Source organism: Tinamus guttatus, unplaced genomic scaffold, assembly GCF_059628265.1.
Source record: "Tinamus guttatus ecotype Peru unplaced genomic scaffold, ASM5962826v1 Tinamus_guttatus_pri_ptg000153l, whole genome shotgun sequence".
In the NCBI taxonomy this organism is placed as follows: Eukaryota; Metazoa; Chordata; class Aves; order Tinamiformes; family Tinamidae; genus Tinamus; species Tinamus guttatus.
Genome location: NW_028288687.1, coordinates 1,042,665 through 1,052,239, shown reverse-complemented (window position 1 = coordinate 1,052,239; position 9,575 = coordinate 1,042,665).

Sequence of the window (9,575 nt, the reverse complement as noted above, 5' to 3'; positions counted from 1 at the left end):
CACCTCACCAGTGACAAGGTGAAAACGAGGAGGGGGGTCAGTAAGGAACAAGGATGCCTAACAACGCTGCATGCATTTGGGAAGACAGGGTTATTGCAGAGCCTCGGGATTATGATACACTGCAAAAAGAGACGTGCAGAGACATTTAAGTGCCCGGGGAGAGAGCTGGCGCAGGCCTGCACGGCTGCGTGATAAATCCTGGGGCCATTCCCCTCCCTTGCTTCCAAGCAGGACGTGCGGTCGCGCTGCAGAGCTGCCCATGCCGGCCCCGCAGCTCCTGCTGGAGCCGTCCCAAGGGATGCACGAGGGCAGCGAGGCTGATGCGGGGCATTATTTGCCCATTAATGAAACTTGCAGATAATACTGAATTGGGAGTGTAATTGCAAACATCAGGAAGCAGACTTCCTGATGGAATATGAGCCGTAGCCAACGAAGTCGGTGCAAAGTGACTTCAGTCCTGGTCAAGCACGCTGGAAGATTAGAAACATAAGGTAAAGAATAGTAAAATGAGAGTCAACTGGGAAAATGTAAGCTGAGGAAAACTAAACGTGCAGTGAGCAGGAAGCAGGAATTTACTCTCAGGAAAAATGGGTGACTAGAGTTTCCCAGAGAAGCAGCCGAGGTATTCAGGAGACTGGAGAGAAGTGCTGCTGGGGAAAGACAAAAAGGTATGACCAAAAAGGACACAAATCTCAAAACCACTGTGAATCTAAAACAACGCAGAATCCAGATGCTTGCTGAAAATTCACCCTCTGCACAGGGGACGGTGCAGGCACATGGCTCGTGCCGACACGCGCCTAGCGGAGCCATCCCGCGTGAGGACACGCTGCATCCCTGGCGCTTCGCGTAGTCGCCGCCTGCCTGGGGCTGTGCAGGGAAATTCCAGCGGGTCGCTTCAATCTGGAAGCGGTCTGCTCTGCGATTGCTCCCAAGTTTGGGCTGGAGCTCGCCGGCAGCAGGGAGGAGATCTGCTGTGCTCCCACCCCGGGATCAGCAATCAGCAAAACTGCAGGAAAAATAGCAGCGGAGGCAGGTGTGGAGGGATGAGGTTGCAATAAGTCACTGCCAGGGTGTGCTCGTCACATGAAAACATCCTTCACTGGAGGAAAGGCTGGAGAATTTATACTTGAGTGGGCAAAGCGGAGGAAGGGATGAAGTTTAAAGGTTCAACCAAGAGCAACAAGGTGCAGAGAGGAGAGTTTTAGGTGTCCCAGCACTAAAACATATAGTCTGGCGGGTAACCTCGCTTAGAGGAGCAGCCGCCCGAGGGATGGATTTCAGACATCTTTTCAAACAGCACTAATAAAGTTAGGGAGATACCAATTTTGCTAAAACTGCTTAGTGCTATTAGATAGAGTTAACTTCCTGACAGTGTTTCCATTAGAGATACACATGTGGAGACGAGGCATGGAGGTATCGTGTATCCGGCCCACTGGGAGGGGGAATCAAATGTGTTCACTCACTCATCTGATAACCCCCTTTCCAGCTGCCCTCTGATTCACTCCAGTCGTGGTCATATAAAAGCTGGTTTACCAGCTTTTTTTTACCAGCTTAAAAAGTGGTTAACCCTCATGGTTTTATCAGGCGCCCTGAGAACTGTGGTGTTTTCCTTAAAGTTGCATTTCCTGGAGCCAGGAGACCATGGAAAGCGCTTTAAATCATTAATCAAAAATCAGCAGGCAAACAAAAATCCTCAGTGCCTCATTTATAATGCTCAATCTTATCCAGTCCCTCTCCAAAGTTTGAGGGGAACAACTGCAGCATGTGGGAATGCTGGTTGCAGGTCTTTCTCAGCTACTTTTTGCATCTTCTTGACTTTGGGACCGGTCAAACTTTGCTGCCATGTTCTCAAACACATCTGGTTAAAGAAGATGGTATTTCCTTGAAGATGAAAAGTTTGTCTTCCACGTGGCTGCGGTTGAGGTGCCCTTGGTGTCTCTGCACAGAGGCGCTGGGCTGGAATGTCTCCATTCCCTAGGGAAGAGCAGAAGCCTTTGGGCGCTCTCCAGACTGGCTGTGGAGGCAACCTGCGAGGTGAACGTGCCCCTGCCTGGAGAAAAATGCTCTCCTGTTTCCCCGGGAAGATGCTGCAGGCAGCAGAGCCCTGTGCAGAGATCCGTCCCCTGGCTCCAGCCATGGCGAGGGAGCTGCTCCACACGGGGCTGGGATTGTCACCCCGCTGCAACCCACATCCTGAGCAGAGCGTGTGAAAACATCTGGCCAAGCGCTCTCCCTTGGCTGCTCGCCACGTCGCAGTGAAGCCACCCAGGCACCGGCGCGTCCAAAGCCACCGGGGGCTGCCCCGAGCCTGCCCCGCTCCCCTGGTCCCCAACGGTCCCTCTGAGGCAGAGCTTGGTGGCGAGAAGACGCGTGAGCGACGGGGGCAGCACCCGGACACAGGGCAGTCTCATGTGACTTCCCGCCCCACAGACAAGACATTCGTTTGTGGAACTGAAAACCACACGTGCACACAAATAACTCTCCCCAAGCCCGCTGCCCTGAGAAAGCTGAGAAAAAAGCCCCTTTCCGTCTATGAAAGCAGGATCTGCAGCCTGCATTGTCTGACCTGTAGCCACCACAAGGCCCTCGCCTGCCACTAAAAACTTCCTCTCCAGCCTTAAGCTTTTCTGAAGCTTCATCAAAACTTCCTTCCCTAAAGCTCCTTTGGCTGGGATGTCATTTGCTCTCGCCCTGGGCCAGAAGGCATCGCTCTCCTTGCTCCAAGCAAGATCACTTTTAAATTTGCCTCTTTTTAATTTTTGCCTCTGCTTTTCTACCTTTCTACTGTCCACGCTGCTCAGTGCACAAATCCTAGGCTTACAACAGGAGGAGTCCCCATCCCCATGAGGGGACAGGGTCCTATGCACTGCCAAGGGCTTTGCAGTCCCTGGCCTTGCTGCAGTGCAGGTTTAATAACAGCACGCTGAATATTCTGCTCCTCTCAGGGAGGAGAGCATGGAGCTGCTGTTTCCTTCCTCTCCCGGCACATTTTTCACATGACAGTCACAAATTTGGGGCAGCTCTGAACCACGTGCGTGGCGGCCAGTGGTGTTTCTCCAGGGAAACATCCCCCTCACACACATAAAAAATAAAGGGGGAGACTTTCTTCTGCTATTTTGTGAGGAAATGCAGGTCCCCATTGCTGCTTGTCAGTATTCTGTTTCAGTTTCTATCTCCATTTCTAACCCTGATATGAACCAGGCAGGAACAAGTGATGTAATGGGCTGAAAACCCATGGGGTTGCCTTGCATCTCCCAATGCACCGAGCCCGGCCCAAAAGCAGCGCCAGGGCCTGGGCCTGTGCGCAAACGCTCACAAATACAGCTCAAAAAACGGAGGCAACCAAATCACAACTGTTGGCAGTACGAGGTACAATGGACTGGAAATATAACTGCACTAAGGCCTAAAGGAAATATGGATTAAAAGGAGCTATTTGCATCTGGCCTTTGCATTACTTTTATTTTTATTTTTTTCCCTAACCAAGGCAGTGTGGGAATCTGCGCAGTTAGGGATTCCTGCCCCAAGTTAAAGACCGGTTAGCATGTATGAATCAGAGTTTAGAAATCATGCGATATTTACTGAAATATGTGTCTTGCTGGTCTGGAACAATGAAGCGTCGTGGTCACCCTGCTGTCATATGATGCATTTAACGGACAAAAACAACAACTTTGGCTATTTATTTTTTTAACAAATGGGGCCAAGCTCATCTAGGGCGCTATTTCAACAGCTTCCTTGAAAAGAACCAAGCTTTGATCCATAACCCCTTGTGATAAAAATGCAACTTCCACAATATATGACGGCTGTAAAACTGCAGGGGCAGTTGAGGCAAAGAGCTTGTTGACGAGTTTATACCATTTGTTTTACAGAATCTCAAAAACGCTCTGGATTTAGGTGATATTTTGAGATGAAACCACTCACTCCTGAAGCACAGCCACATTGGGGAGAGCAGAAGCTGTTTAATGGCAGCACCATCACCATGGGGGGTATTTCAATAAGGTGAGGAAGAAGATGCAGGGGTACCAAATCAATAGCTTTTTTTGGAACAAGCAGAAAGCTCCCATGCTGGACGCCTGGAAGCGGGTGAAGGCACCGGGAATGAGCTGCTCTGCGGGGCCAGGATGCTCAACGGCTTTGGAAAGCCCTTCCCTAGGGATGCCAGGACTGCCACATGGCACGGACTGCATGTGTGCCGTGCTGGCTCGGCTGCCATGGAAGGTGGTCCCAGCTTGTGGGTCAGACCTGACTTTCCCCGAAGTGGCAACGAGCCTCCCCTCACACCAAATCCCTCGCACTCAGCGCCAGCAGGCTGGGAAGGACAGCGGGGATTTATGTCACTCATTCTGTTTGTGGATATTTTGGAAATTCTCAGACTTGAGAGAGCGAGGGCCATAGAGGCATGGACAAGGCAGCAGGGTTATTTCCCTGCCTCCTGCTTGGCTTCAGAACTACGTTAACAAAAATGCTAACTAACTGGTGGTTTTTCAAATGGTCTTTCACACTTATTAGCTGGTTAATCTTTCTAGTTGTCATTTTGTTAGAACAGACTTCTTGAAATCTTACTGTGAAAGCAACTAATAATCAGTCATATATCTGAGGTTACGATCCACCTCCTCTGAGATATCACCTGGGGTTCCCATTTAAGGTATCCTAGCTTTTTATTAAGTTTATCCCTAATTAAACGCTGAACACAGGGAAGATGGCCAGGTAGGTACAACAGCAAATGCTGAACTATTTTTTCTTAGTCTTTTCTCTGCCCTCCAATGTGGTTGCTCTCCTTAGACAGCAGATGTCCAATATTCAGGTGCTCAGCACCTTCATTTGGACCCCATGTATCTGCAATATTTAGTTACTCCTTGAGCGCCCGGGTAAAGGAAAGGCTTCCCTCAAGTTCCGCGTGTCAGAGCTCCCGGCGTGCCCAGCTGAACCAGGTGCCGCATGGAAGCGGAGCTGGGCACAGTGGCGGAGCATGGGCGAGGAAAGGCGACGCCGCGAGCGCTGCGCAGGGAGCCCTGCCACCACCCGCGCTGGAAACTGAAGGGAAAAACAAAAGCTCCAAGAGTTTCTCTCCCCCGAGGGCTGGAAAGTTTGCGAGGAAGCAGGGGGAGCTGGATGCCAGCGCTGGCACCAGGGGAGGCTGGGCTGGGGGCTCGCACGGCTTTAGACGGTGGCTTGGCAGCTGGGGAGGTTTTAGGCTGGCGGTTTGGGGGTGAACGCACAAGCCTTGCTGCTCGGGGTGGGCATCTTGCACCGCGCGGCCCCGGGGGCTCCTCCCGGCCCCCGCACCGTGACACCAGGAGCCCCCCGGCGACACGGAGGTTTCCTGCCCCCTCCCCAGCCACGCTCGGCCCCATCCCACGGAGATCCCACGAGCTGCTCCGGCAGGAAGCCCCATCCCCACCGAGTCCCAGCTCCAGGGGCCGGATGAGCATCCGAGGGAGCAGCCTCCGGAGCATCCCCCGAGGAGCCTGGGGAGCCCCCAAGGGCCCTTCCCGCCGAGCACACACCGCAGCACCCGGAGCACCAGACAGAGCATCGGCCAGAGCACCCCCAGGCGCCCCCCGAGCACCCCTGCCCCCAGCACGCACTGCAGCAGCTCCGAGCGCCTCCCTGCACCAACTATCCCCGCAGGCTCCTCCGGAGCGCCCCGACCTCCCCCCGCAGCGGCGCCTCCTCCCCGGCTGCCCCGCAGCGGGTCCGAGCTCCGGCCCCGGCCCCGGCCCCTCGCGCTCACCTGCGGCGCGGGGCTGCGCGGGGCTGCGCGGGGCTGCGCGGCCGGCGCGGCTGCTCCTGCGGCGGCGCCCGGGGAGGCGCGGGCCGGGCCGGGCCGGGCCGGGGCGGTCCCGCTGCCTCCCCCCGCGGGCGGGCGGGCCGGGCCGGCAGCGCCGCGGGGCCGGGGCCTCGTGTGGTTCTCATTAGTGCGGCGGAGAAGGGGCGGGAGAGGCTGCCCGGGGAGGGCCGAAACGACCCCCCCGCCTATGAGTACGGGGTTGTGCCGGGAGGCACCTCCGCTCCTCTTGTGCAGCTTTTGCTTGCACTTTCGTAACCCCACTGCTAGCCCTACTGCACCGAGGACGCTCGAGAGGGGAGGAGGGGGATCTCTAGCGACTGCAGAACTTTCATTGCATTTGGGAGCAGCTGCTTTGTGCCTGCAGTTCGGGGTCCCCGTTGTGAGTGATACAGGAGCAAACAGCTGCACTGACATTACCTGTGCAGGCACCACGAAGCACCTGCAGGAAGCCTGCGGTGTCAGTGACTTGTTGTAGCTGCATCTTTAGGATGAAGCTTGTGATTTTGCATCTCAGGGATTTGGTGCCGGGCTCCTGGGAGAGCCGCAGCTCAGCAGTGCTGGGGACAGCTGCCCGACTGCAGCGCGCGGAGGCGGGTCTGGACCGCCAACTCCAAGGATGCACAGCAGGAGTGAGGCCTGCTTGGATCCAAGCTCCTTCAAGAGGAGACTAAATGCCTTTCAAATCCGGGTGGAATGCTGTAAAACAGTACAAAGTCCTGCGAAGCAGTGGTCCCAACAGCAGTGAGATTTGTAGCTCTTTTGTTTTCACCTGGAAAAGATATACCCACATGCAGAGGCTCACAGAGACTTCTGCTGTGCACTGAGGCTGTAGAGGAGCAGAAGAGAGGAGGTGGGCTGAAGTAAATCAATATGACCAGCCAGGTAATACCAACTGCTTCTGCTCACCAGAAAACCATAGCCTGGGTCAAGATGAACATGCAGCACCTCAATGTGGTGGTGCAACATCAGGGGTAGGTTTCTTCTCTGCCTGTTTGCTAGGCAAGACGAGAGTCCCACGAGCGATGAGATGAGCTGCATGTCCAGACACAGCCAGCCTGTAGCCTGGAATATGCTCCTATTAAATGAGTAGGAATAATATCTCCCATTATATGACTCTGGAATTATCTGGGCTTTGCTCGGACAAGGTAGGCATGCAGTTTGGTCTTGTTTTCACTCCCACTTGATGGGTTGATGTGCTGAATAAGAAGATGATGCTTCCTGGAGTTTAACAAAGCATCAAAAAGTGAAAAATGAGGTTAAGAGAGCGTTCAGCTTGCTGATGTGAGGAGAACCCACGTCACTGCTCAGAAGAGATGTATCTTGATATTAGAAAGATTTTTTCCCCTGCTGGAATAATTACAGCACTCCCTCACGGCATAAGTTGCTGCATCGTATTATAAACCACACGCTACGTAAGTGTCCATCTGACCCGTAGGACACTTTCAGTTAAAAGTTTGCTAAGAAGGTGCAAAGCCCCAAAGAAGCACATCTGAAAGTTAGCTGTGGTTGGTGGTGCCAAAGCTAAGCTGACAGTGTCCCTATTTCACCATGTTTACAAGAGATTTTTTTTTCCTGGAATTGCCACTTAATGGAAGTGGGAGATTGATTCCTACTTTTTTTTTTTTCCTCATGTTCCCGAACAACATACCTATTATAAAGTGCAGACATGGCCTCTGAGCCACAGTATCTTTCATTGCTGCTTCTGGAAGAGTGCATCCTAAATACCTCCTGTTATTCAGGCTTATAGTTAAAGCCATGGTGGATCCTTAACTTCAATGACAGCAACTTTTGCTGTAGACATCTTGGGTGCTGGTGCTCAAAGGGGGCTTTTATAGTCACAGACATTCAACTGAACTTTTGTTTCATTCTGTTTGATTAAAGCTTTAGAAAAGTGTGTGTCTATGTAAGGGGCAGGGATGGTTTCAAGAAGAAACAGTACTGCAGTACACACACAAACTTCTGAAAGTGACCCAGAAGAGTGAGCAGGTTGGCAACAAGGACCAAAAAAAAAAAAGCCCCATTTTTGAGCAAACAGAATTTAAAGTTTCCATGTTCACTTACTTAGGTTTTACTTGCAAGACATTTTGAAAACAAAGAATATCTCCCTCATATGGATTTCTGAGCAATTCAAAAGTGTAATATGTATATGCATAAAGCTTCTGCTAAATTCTTCTTATATTCCCCTTAATCCAAAAGATTAACAATACTTTCAAATGAGTACAACAGACTAGGAGTGCTTACTTTGCTGTGTGTTTAAACGACGCATTATAAATTGTTTACAAATGGATTAGGTGAATTAGTTGAGAATAGCTCTGAGATGGCTGTTGAATATTACAGTTCAAGAAGTCTCTGAAATGTTGCTTGGCAGGAGCCAGGAAGGGATGGCAAGAAGTGTAGACATGGTCTATTTATACTATCTATCTCTTTCTCATATGGCTTCCTTTAGGATCCACTGCTGGGCAGCTTTAGAGACAGTATTCCCCGTTACATTTCTTGGTCTTGCAAAGTTCAGCTATTCTTAGGAAAATTTATGAGTCATTAAGAGCTTTCAGAAACGTTTATTTGTCAGGCCACAGATACTTAAAATTACTTTTGAAGCCAGACAACGCACTTAGGGGAATTCTTTCTGCTGCAGAAATCACTAGGTGAAATTCCATGGTGAGAGGTCAGCGGCACTGGCCAGCCCTTCCAGCCTTGACCTCTCCACATTAGAAGCCTCCTCAGGAACTGGCACCAGCTCAGGTTTAAAATGATCTCATTTCCAGAGGTCAATACGAAAGGGGAAAACAACAACAACAAAAATTGGTTCCCTGCAGTCTTTCAAGGCCCAAAACAGTAAGCTTTTCTTGCCTCTGTTTTTTAAGACAAGGATTGGCTTCTCCTATTTGCCTGTAATCCATGGGGAAGAAGAGAGAACAGGGCAGGGTCAGGAAGACTGGGTGAATTAGAGGTGTGGAAGCTCAGAGTGAGATCTCAGACTTTTTAGTAGACTAGGGATGCACATAGCTGTCTTTCTCAATACAATTATAACAACAGTAATTTGATATGGTTTGTGTCATGCAGAAATTGAATATTCTTTGCCTGTATGGAACCTGTGACTCCCAATTATCTTTGAAAGAGGAAGTAGTTTGGATGCTAAAGAAAGGTTTCCCTGGAGAAATAGGTTTCCCTCCAACGATGGTATTAATTCCTGTGGGAGACATTGCCCCAGCCTGCTCTGCAGTGTGGTGTTTGTGGTTTTTCCATGCAGCTCCAAAGACAGAACATGTTGCCAGGAAGGCAGGATGAGAGACTCCCGCCCTGTGTTTCTTCAGCTGCTGGAGACAAAGCAGGAAGGATCAGGCTGGGATTCAGGCTCTGTAGCAGCTGTAGTTATTCGTGTAATTTTAAAAATCAGCAATGATGGGTCCAGGAATCATCAAGTTGTTTTAGGAACAGTATAAAATCACTATCATTCTACAGTATGTTACAGTGGTGTCAACATCCATTTTTGTAGGCTCCCTGCAAACTACTACTCCTTCTGTGCTCACAAGATCTGCCTTTTACAGTCTACAAATGCTAGAATTTTGCCATATTAACACTTGTTTGACATGGTTATGATAGTCTGTGTTCACTTTTTGGTTGGTAGTGTGAAGGGGGTGAAAAGTTTCTGCATGCTTCTGGGTGCTACAGAAATACAACTAGCAGCATAGCAAAGTAGGCCTATTTGGGAATATTTTACGGACCACGGTGTCATAATACCTACCTAGAAACCATGCACCATGTTTTAATCTGCAACACAATTCTC